Source organism: Bidens hawaiensis, unplaced genomic scaffold (assembly GCF_021521415.1).
Source record: "Bidens hawaiensis isolate Kalapana, Puna unplaced genomic scaffold, B.hawaiensis_p1.1 tig00035213_1, whole genome shotgun sequence".
Taxonomy (NCBI): domain Eukaryota; kingdom Viridiplantae; phylum Streptophyta; class Magnoliopsida; order Asterales; family Asteraceae; genus Bidens; species Bidens hawaiensis.
This window is the reverse complement of record NW_027505360.1, coordinates 36,034-47,263: the sequence shown is the minus strand read 5'-3', so window position 1 is coordinate 47,263 and position 11,230 is coordinate 36,034. Positions and strand designations below refer to the sequence as shown.

Sequence of the window (11,230 nt, the reverse complement as noted above, 5' to 3'; positions counted from 1 at the left end):
GTGCATATCACATCTGCGCATGAAATATCTGAGCGTGAGAATAAAGAGAAGACCTCGCGCATCCTCAGGATGGGCGCATATCACACGTGCACATAATCAACCTCGTCCTTATCTAAATCAGGATTAGGGCAACCTTGATTGTGCACGTCAGACAACCTTCCAGAAGGCAACTTTTTAAGGAATAAGGATATGCTGATGTTGACAGCTGCTAAATGAAAGGTGGACAGCTCAGCATGACTCATGGGTTACCACGTGATTATAACCAATGAAAAAGCACCAGGTGTCTCCGAGGACACGTGGCGCAAATCGATTGGAGGAGGCCAACAAAACCCTAATCTGATCTCAGCTCAATTAGTGGAAACCCTAGCACTATAAATACAGCATCAACTCCACTTTGATGAACACATTCATACTCAATCATTGACAGTTACAGGCAGTGATATCACATTCAATCATATTGAATTACATTCACTCACAGTCAGTTACATACAAACACACAGTCTCACAATCAGAGAGGATTCAGCTATTAAGCAACACTCTTGAGATTCCCTTACACACATTATCATCTTCTCGATAATATACTGATTCTCACGCCGGAGGGTTACCCCAAAGAGGACCCCTCTGTCCCTTTCTGAGGGGTAAGTAACGGCGCTGTTCATTTTGTAGGTGGAAGAACACGGATCCAGAAGAACCATCGGTGAAATAGTATAACCACACCCGAGGAAAGTAGATCTGCTACCAGCGAGTAGATCCACGTTTCTTCAAAATGCATTCTTTGTTTAATGTTAGGCTTTCGAGGAGAGATTGTGAACTCAATTTTTGATGAGTTTGGCAAAAAGTCCATTTTCGTTTCACCTATCCTTAATGTTCAAATTAGTCCCTTCAATTTCAGTATTAACACTTAGTCCTCAAACTACAATATCATTTATATTCATTTTGGAGCCCAAAAAAGAGCAATAAATTAAAATCAAAGTAACAAGAAATCCAAAACTAGCTAGCATATATTTTAGATTCACCAGCGGATGAAGTTTTAGACATAAACCAGAGTTATGCCTTAAATAATACTCCCACTTTAAGTGTTTGTTAATACTTAAATACTTAATACTACAAGTTCGAGTTTAAACTACCAACCAAAGTTATCCTACAATCTAGTTTAACATCTGTTGCGTTGTTTATAGATTTCCAGATTTCCCATCGCTTGAGAATAACTTCAACGCCTTCTTTCAAGGTTGCCCGTCTTCCCTTTATCTTGTTCCAAAAGTTCTTGCACCGGATATCTGCCATTCGGGTTGAACTCGTTTAATTATTTTACAACATCATATATGTCTTTCCCATATTCATCTTTCAGGCTTGTAATCTTCTCATTTTCTTCTTCATCCAGAGTATCATGTATAATCATGTGTGACTTTCACTTTCAAACACCAAAACTTCAAAAACATAGATTTATCAACATACTCCTCAATCAATAAGCTATTGCTATTTTATAGCAAATACATTTATTAAAACCAGAAAAAGAAGGGTATATGATACCTCACTATTCCCTTTGATAGTGATGATTTTGAAGGGGTGCCAACTAGGATCCCTAAGATGATTCTCCCACAAAGATGGAAACTTTATGGCATTTTTAGATACCTCCTTTTTAATAGAGCAATGACTCTTAGTAGCAGCAATAAAAGGCTTTTCATCAAGATCCCCCATTATCTTCACAACAAACATGCGTACGCGTAGTATTTGTACTCAAAATCTGTTGTTCAAACTTCAAACAAATTGGGATAAAACAGTAAATTCAACAAGTTTGATCAGTTTAGATGAATGACTTAATTAATACTCACATTAAATAGCTCTTTACGAGCATCCACTAGTTTATCATTGCTCTTTTGTTCTCTAACTATAATGCTTGATTAATCCCATTTAAATCCTTAAGTTCCTCTTCTTTTTCTTTCAGGCGATTTCTAATTGATTCCATTTTGTTCTATTTTTCTAGATCTAATTCAGTCATGTGTTTCATCACTTCTACGGCTCCCTTCATTTGCTTGATCTCTAGCTCCAATCATTGCTTTTCATCAAGCTTCTTTTCAAGCTCGATTATTTTCTAGTAAAGTTTTTCTTTTTCTATTTGTCGAGTTTTACAAAATGTTAAATACAAAATTAGTCAAAAACACATGATTTAATATAAAAAGTTTTTTTTAGCAAACCTTATAACACTCAGCTAGCTTCAACACTCTTTCATTTGCCAGTTTCTGCTCCAAATTTGCCAATGCAGTCTGCTAGAATAGAATTTCATCACATTAGAATATGATCTTGCAGTTCACAAATTAACAAACAATTGAGTACCATTTCTTTCTCATTGTCAAGCTTCTTCTTCTCAGTTTCATTTATAGCTTCACGCGCTTTTAGTCCCTTTTCAAGCTCCTCCAACATCCACTCGGTCCGTTCATGCTGCGTGGTAATCATATTAAGCTGCTCTTGTGCCACCATTTGCATCATTTCCATATCTAATCAAGAATAAACTAAATCAAATTAAGACCCACGCGATTACATATATAACTGTACTTCAATAAACAATCTTGAAAAAACTATACCTCTATTAAAGTTCTCAGTTATCACATCTTTCTCTCTATAACAAATTCCATCTGTCTGTTTTGTTGATTTTAGCATTCTTTTCTTCACATCTTTTGTTTGTTTCATCTATCATAGTTTTCAACCCCATAAATACTGATTCGTCATCTTTTTGTAAATCAGGAAAAGTCTTCAAATCACCAGTTTTACTAAGATAATCCCCAACAACACCATAGGACTTATCATCTTTGCATTTTTCCCGATCAAACCAGTCTTTCCAGCCATGCTTGTATAACCTCAAGAGCGATCATAAACTTCCCAAACTCAACCACAGCAAGGCCTGAGTGACCCTGCAACTTCATAAGAAGATGAACTTCAACTCCGTTGTAGCCATTGTTATCAACCACACTCATCCAAGGCCAAACATATATCTCTTCATTAGCATTTTGATTTACACTTGCTGAACGAAAGCACTTGATTTTAGCCTGAAACTCCTTCTCCAAGTACTCAACTAATCCCATATGATTCGCATTTTATTTAAAACTCTCAGTTTTAGATTCTATCAAAATGTGATTCGCATGCTTGAGTAGGGCATTGTAACCATAGTCTATGCTATCAGGACAGAAAGGACATTTTAAAAGCTTTTCTGAAACCGAACTTCAATACAACCGCCTCTTAGTTCCAAGTTAGGATCCATGTCATTTGCATATCCAATTAGGTGACTCATCGTACGCGTATCTTGCAATATATATCAAACACGACCACCATGTAACATTAGATCACTTGTAGCAATATGTAGTTAATATCAGTTATATATCTGTAACACCTCGGCTAAAGCGGAAACGCCTGAGTGTGACGTACAGATTGCTCAAAACACATGTGACACTATTAAGTGACAATATTATCATTAATTAATTTAAACATCAAGTACACAAATTTGTAACAAGAAATACACGAAAAATACAAGAACAATATAACAGCTGTCCATTTATTGAAATGCCCTAAGTTCTAATGTCCTCTTCTTGTGTCAACTTCGAATAGATGTACCTGTAGCATATATATAAAATAATGTCAACTAAATGAATAGTTGGTGAGTTCACACAAGTTTGATATAAGTACATAAAAATCATATAATTCCATGAACAAGTGTAAATGAGCAAGTATAGTCCTTTCCGGTTAGAATTGTGCACGTAAGGTCCTTTCCAGTTGGGATTGTGCACCGACGTACTCGGATAATGAGACCCTTTTCCATTCATAACAACAAATTTCTTGAGCGCAAAGGGTAGCGTATGATCATACTTAATAAGGAAACCATGAGCACGCAATCTTTGAGCAAGTAAGCAAATAAACACACAAGTCCATGTAACGAATTGTAGTTTATAAATAATGAATAAACGAAATTGTAATGTTGATAGGATATATATGCTATCCTCAAAATGTGTGAAAGCATTAAAAAGGGGGCGTGAGAAACGCACCTTTGAGATTAAAGCCAAACTTGAAATGACAACCGAAAGCGCGTTAAAGAAAATGAACAATCGAACCTCACGAACTATAAATAAACAAAATATAATAATTAAAGACTAACTAATAGGATTGTAAAGTTTAAAGAATACTAAATCAAATGTATAAAAAAACTAGGAAAAGATCAAAAAAGAAGATGAAATACAAAATCAGTTTTTGGACAGGAAATCGTTATGTTTTGTTTAAGTTATTTAAAATATCAAACAATTTTATTATAAATTAAGACTTTCTAGTCTACTAAATTAGAATGTTTTGAACAAATTTCATTTAGAAAAGGTTTACCAATTTGTAACCTAAAAAGGCCAAAACAGCCATGAAAATCAGAGGGTACGAATTTGCGCACCGTTTATTGCGAATTCATACGAATGAATTAAAGCGTAAAAATAGTTTTTAGAACCGTATTTCAATAAAGTGTATTATAAAATTTGATATTTCACTTTTTCAGTTTGTTATGAACAAGATATGCCTCTTTCTTTGACGGCTATATCTAATGTCAAAACTGAAATACTGCTAAAAGCAATATTTAAGCGATTTCGAAAAGGAATTTGATGAAATAAAATTATGAACTTTCTTGGATATGATTATATAACATTTTTTTAGCATAAATCATAAAAAATACTTGGGTCATTTGAATAAAAATAACGATTCAAAACAGGAAAATAAAGATGTATGAACGTTTTAAGTGTGATCGGCCTTCGTGTAATCGATAATCTCCTTGTGTTCTTTCTCATCCACCCTATACACCATGGTGTATGGATTATGTTGATTCCTAGAAATTATTATGTTACGGTCATGTGACCATTTGATTAACTAGTATGAACAAGAACTAAAATAAATAGAAATAAGATGAAGAAGACTTGAATAATTAAAACCCTACCTTTGAAATGGAAAAATAATCTCTTAAATATGTCAAAGACTGGTGTAAGAATGAAATGGGTGGGAGTAGGTTCTTATTTATACTAAAATAAGGAGGTTATTCTTTAAGAATATTTTAATGATGAAATTGATTAGGAGAGTGCTTTGGGGGAGGAGGTTTGACCAAAATTTGAATGACGTGGGAAGATATTTTTCATCTTAAAAATAATAACTTAAGGTAAAAATAAATGTGACATAACCAAATTAAAAGAATGCACTTTAGTTATTAATCAATAATGTTATTTATGTGATATTTGAAAAAAGAAAAACCATGAGTGTTATAATTTTTATTTATATACATATTAGAAATGATTAATATTATTAAATAACTTTAGGAAAGAAAAACTATTAGGTATGAAATATGTAACATAAGAGTATATGCATAATTAACCGAATCACATCGAAAAATTAAAATGGGTCGGGTTTTCAGGTTTGAAAATTAACGTATGTTACAAGATTCACAACTTTTAGAAATTTCGTCCCAAAATAATATAAGAAAACAAGTAGTACATATAGTTGTTAAAAGTTTTAACATTATATATATATATATATTATCCTAAGTTTCAAGTTATTGCACACAACTGTCCTTACTTTGATAATTATTTGTGCACCTGCAATTACTTGGTTCGTCGCATGGTCCACATGGTTTGTCATATTGTGTGGTTTTGCAAGATATTGGGTAAAAATTGAGGTTCGAGAATAATTAAATCGATGAATGTAAACATTGGGTTTCAAAAACAAAAATAAATAAAACTTTTGAAGTCAGTAATACCGTCATAAATGTAAACATTGAGGTTCAAGAATAATTAAATCGATGAATAAGACTTTTGATTCTTGAAATAATACCATGGAAATCAGGAAAACTTAGGTTATTAATAACAACACGGATAAAACATCAAAGTCATGACTATCACAGTAATTAGTTGTAAATAACCGGGTCGAGAATAACATGGAAATTAAATGCAACATTGTGCTAACAAAATATCACCAAGTAAATCGAAAACACATTGGCATAAAATTGATAGATGAAACTATAATATCGAAATATCAAAATAATTTAAGTTCTTGGAGTCAAAACAACGTAAAACATCATTTTGAAACTTCGTTTAACGAATGAAAATTCCCCATAAAACATCAATTTTGAATAAAAGCAAGATTAACCAAATATATACTTGAAACTTTGAAATCAAAGTAAAACATAGGTCTCAGATTAATGAGACATTAAGAAAATAATTCGGTGAAACATTGGATGAAAAAAGAACCAAACAAATAATCAAAAACAATTCGTGTAAAAGTAATATAAATTCAACATGTACCTAAGCATGTTTGAAATCCCAATTTCCACTAAACGGTTACATTTATGGGAAATCAGTCACAAAGCGAGATTGAGATATAATAAACAAATTCAGCAATGCAACAATGAATAACAACGAAAATGGCTCGGCAATCACAAATAGCCAAACTCAGTTATAAACTTCATAAATAATCCTTGAAAGGATTGAATACATAAAGTTGCTTTGGTTATATTCAAATAGGATAATATATATATATATATATATATATATATATATATATATATATATATATATATATATATATATATATATGAGAAAAGAAATTAATAATAAAAATAAAAATAAAACAAGACGAGACTTGCGATACTTGTCTTCTCGACGGTAGGTTTGAGGTATGAAGGTTATGGTGAGTGTAGTGCCATTATTTCTCAACTGAATTTGTCGGTGTTGACGATAGGGAAGAGAAAAATACTCTCTTTAAAATTCACTTAAGTTTATGAAATTCGAAAAAAAACGATGCTTTTATAATAATAATTTTTCAAAAAGCTTAGTAATAGTAATAATAAAAAAATTCTTAACTACTGTTAAGTTTGCGACACTTTATGAAATTTTTTTAATGTAAAATAAAGGCCTCCCTTATGGCGGCGTCCTATGAAAAATTTAAAGATGATCTCCAACTAAAAATAACTCGTTTTGATAGAACTATTGTGATGATAATATAACAGCCTCAAGACTTAGGACTTGTTTGAAACAATAATTTTACTTTATTTAACATTTTCATTTAACCTTAAAAATATTATATATAATCAGAATTATAGTGGTAATAATAATAATAATAATAATAACAATAATAATAGTGGCCATAATAGTAGTAATGAAATAGTAATGATAATAGCGATATCGATACTAATAGTAATAATAGTAGTAAATTTATTAATAATAAAAATAGTAATAATAATAATAGTGATCATAATAACCATATGTTTGACTTAAAGTCTTTTTGAAGAACATCAATCAAGTACTTGTTAATTAACTATTTTTAAAATAATTTGAGGATTCGAAAATATAAGTATAAGGTGTTCGTAAAAATATATATATATATATATTGAATGCGGAGAAACGTCATGATTTTTTTAAATAATAGAAATAAGTATGTTTAACGAGTATGAAGGGGCTAAGTAGGGGTGTAAGTCTACGAGTGAGCTCCAAGTGGTCAGAGGATGCGGTTTAAGATGTTTCAAGGTGGAAACAAGTTAGGCATTTTTGAGTATTGTGGGGGTACTCGGGTCACTACACTGATATCATGCTTGAAGTACGAGCATATGGCATATAGTTGGGATAAATGGTTGGGTAACAAGTTGTGGGGATATGTGATGTTGAATATGTATAAGTTTTTGGTAAGAGGTGGTGGCTGAAATTATCGCACTTGTATGCTAATGGAGTGGTGGGATTTACACATGTTATACAAAGGGCGTGTCCACGTGCCAAGCTTTTTGTTGGGGTACGCTTGAGTGTCCAAGAGTTGTATTGGGTTTTGGATCGGTTCAAGCATAGTTATTGGATCTACTATCATGGTTAATAAGGGTTTCAGTGGCCAATAGTGTGATAATAGGAGTTGTCACTTTGCGAGTTGAGTTTTGAGGGCGACGTCGAGGAAAACAAGAAGACATGCCACGAAACGTGAATGATTTGCGTGACATGAGACGTAAATATGAAATTCATTTTATCGACCGAAAGAAACATCAAAACAATCTATATAAATATTTAAAGAAAACAAGTAAAGAAATAAAATTGCATGAAACAAAATTCGAAACCGAAATTGAAATGTTCATTTCCATAAAAAAATCTCATAAATTTTTGAATAACAACATGGAAAATATATCAAACTTAGTATAAGTAATGAAATCGAATTGAAATTTTACAACATGATAGTAAATGAATATAATAACAACTGAAACTCGACTATTCATGTACCACCATGACTTTTTGAAGTTTCAATTTTAAATCATAATAATAAATGAGTATATATATAGAAAATAATCAAATTGAAACTCGACAATTCATGTGTCACAATGACTTTTCGAAGTTTTAATTTTAAATCGTATTAATAAATGCATACTTAAAGAAAAAAATCAATTTGGAACTCGACATTTCATGTATCGCCATGAATTTTCGAAGTTTCAATATTAAACCGTAATAATAACTAATGAAAACTAGTTGAAATTCGACTATTCTCGTACTACAACACAAAAAAAAAATCAAAATACGTAATCAAATCGAACCAAAAGCTGGGTATTCGTGTATCACCACGACTTGACAGTCTTTCAGTTAAAACACATTGTAAAACATCAGAATCACACATTGCATGAACCACCATGACTTGTGTGACATCCTTAGGAGTGCAACCATATTCTTTTCACAAAAAGAACATGGTCACATTTGAAAACTTAAAGTTGTGATTCATATGGCGTTGAAAGTGGTATGCTTTGGCTTAATAGAGTTCATGCCCTTTCCTAACTCTCCGGGTAAGCAACCGGGTCCCGCGTCTGATTGGGATTTATGCGCATTGCTTATATCCTTAGGTTTCAATAACCTTGGTGTCAAGAGTTTCTGAAAACAAGCACGTCCCCCTTGCAGTTTACTACATACCCGCCGTATAGAACCATCTTTAAGAAGAAAAAATATCGAAACACCGAAAAAATCGATTCTTGAAAAATGTTTGAAAATCTTTGCTTTAGGCATGAGCCTTGGACTAGTGTGTGATGTTTGTGTACATGAGGTAAAGTATAACAACATTTGTGTACATGAGGCACTAACAAATCAATAATAACCAAATAATGTGCATTGAACAATCAAATGTGGCCCACATAATTTCTAATCTTGCAACCCTAAATAAACAAAAATAAGCTATAACCAACTAGGACACTACGTCTAATGTCCTATCTTATAGTCACGACTCTAATACCAATCTATAACACCAAAACGCCTGAGTTTGATACAGATTGCTCAAAGCACATGTGACACTATTAAGTGACAATATTATCATTAATTAATTTAAACATCAAGTACACAAGTTTGTAACAAGAAATACACGAAAAATACAAGAACAATATAACAGCTTGTCCATTTATTGAAATGCCCTAAGTTCTAATGTCCTCTTCTTGTGTCAACTTCGAATAGATGTACCTGTAGCATATATATAAAATAATGTCAACTAAATGAATAGTTGGTGAGTTCACACAAGTTTGATATAAGTATATAAAAATCATACAATTCCATGAACAAATGTAAATAGGCAAGTAAAGTCCTTTCCAATTGGAATTGTGCACCAACGTACTCAGATAAGCGCAAGTAAGGTCCTTCCCAGTTGGAATTGTGCACTAACGTACTCGGATAATGAGACCCGTTTCCACTCAAAACAACAAATGACTTGAGCGCAAGGGGGGGGGGGGGGGGCGTATGATCATACTTAATGAGGAAACCATGGGCATGTAACCTTTGAGCAAGTAAGCAAATAAACACACAAGTCCATGTAAAGAATTGTAGTTTGTAAATAATGAATAAACGAAATTGTAATGTTGATAGGATATATGCTCAAAATGTGTGAAAGCGTTAAAAAGGGGGTGTAAGAAACTCACCTTTGAGATTAAATATTGTTTGATTGGTACTTTGATCTTAACAGGCAATTAATTAATCTTGTTTCAGCAACAACAGTTGCTAACTTAAATGGAACAATATGTATGCAGATACACCAAATCAGCTAATCTAACATATAGTTAATATATGAATAATACATTGATCAAATAGTAGTAGCAAAGTTCTTATCTAATAATCTAATTGACAAAACTAAGCCTAGATTTAAATTGTTAGGTTTTTGATCTAGTAAAAACGTCAACCTTGCCGGAAATGATCCAGCAAACTTGTCTGAGAAACAGGGAGTAAATAGCACATACACAAATAGAAAACAGATACTAGATTGTATACCTCGAAGTAAAGCAAGCTCATAAACAAAGTAAACCCGTAGGTTAGACTTAAAATTTTTAGAATGGTACTGTCTGTTGGGTTCTACCATGAACAAGCAGCATAAATTTATTTATGATACTATTGCTAACGTGGATTAGACATAAAATGTAAATTGATATATAAATTTGATTTAACAAAATAATTTCTAGGGGTCTCTATTATGTTGTGTTTTAGGACTTTTGTGTTTCCAAAACTGGCATTCCAATTTTTCACTAAGTGTAAATATTGAAATTGATGGGACGTGTTTTGCTATTCACAAAACTATTTTAAACAAAGCTTTAATAGCATTTAAATTAATCTAAAACAAAGATCGAAAGAAAATCATGATAGACCTCAGATTACAGAGAGTGTATTCTTTATTATTCTTGTATGCGTTTTAGGTTTAATTACTATTAAAAAAACCGTTGTTGATTTAAGCGTTTGACAAACATTTCTGGTTCTATGTATCACTGAATCTATGTAATTGATCTAGATATGGTGTTATGCGTTTGACAAGCGTTTATAGTTCTTGTATCACATTTTTCTATTTTTTAATCTGATAGTGTTGTTAAGCGTTTTATAAGCGTTTTAATGTTCTTGTATCATATTTTTGAATTTTGTTAATCTAGATGTGATGTTAAGCGTTTTATAAGTGTTTATGGTTCTTTCATCATCTGCATCTATTTAATTAATCTAGATGTGATGTTATGCGTTTTATAACCGTTTTATAATTCCTCTTAATTTCCCCCACCCCCTGTTTTGTTGTATGTATGTGATTCAGTTAAGGGTAATAAGGCTGGTGAGAAAAAGAATGATGTTAAATGAAAGACTGTCACTAAGAAAACAAAACAACTTGATGCCGTAGTGAAAAAAGTTAAGACAAAACATGTTGAAGCAAACTCTGATTCAGACTTTGATACACCAATTAGCAAGTTGTT

The 11,230-nt window shown here is 32.1% G+C and overlaps 1 pseudogene; it reads right to left on the bottom strand.

Annotated features, from left to right (window-relative positions):
* Nucleotides 1-1,104: 1,104 nt before the first annotated feature.
* On the bottom strand, nucleotides 1,105-3,286 carry LOC143612684 (factor of DNA methylation 5-like; annotated as a pseudogene).
* Between the last annotated feature and the right edge of the window lie 7,944 nt (nucleotides 3,287-11,230).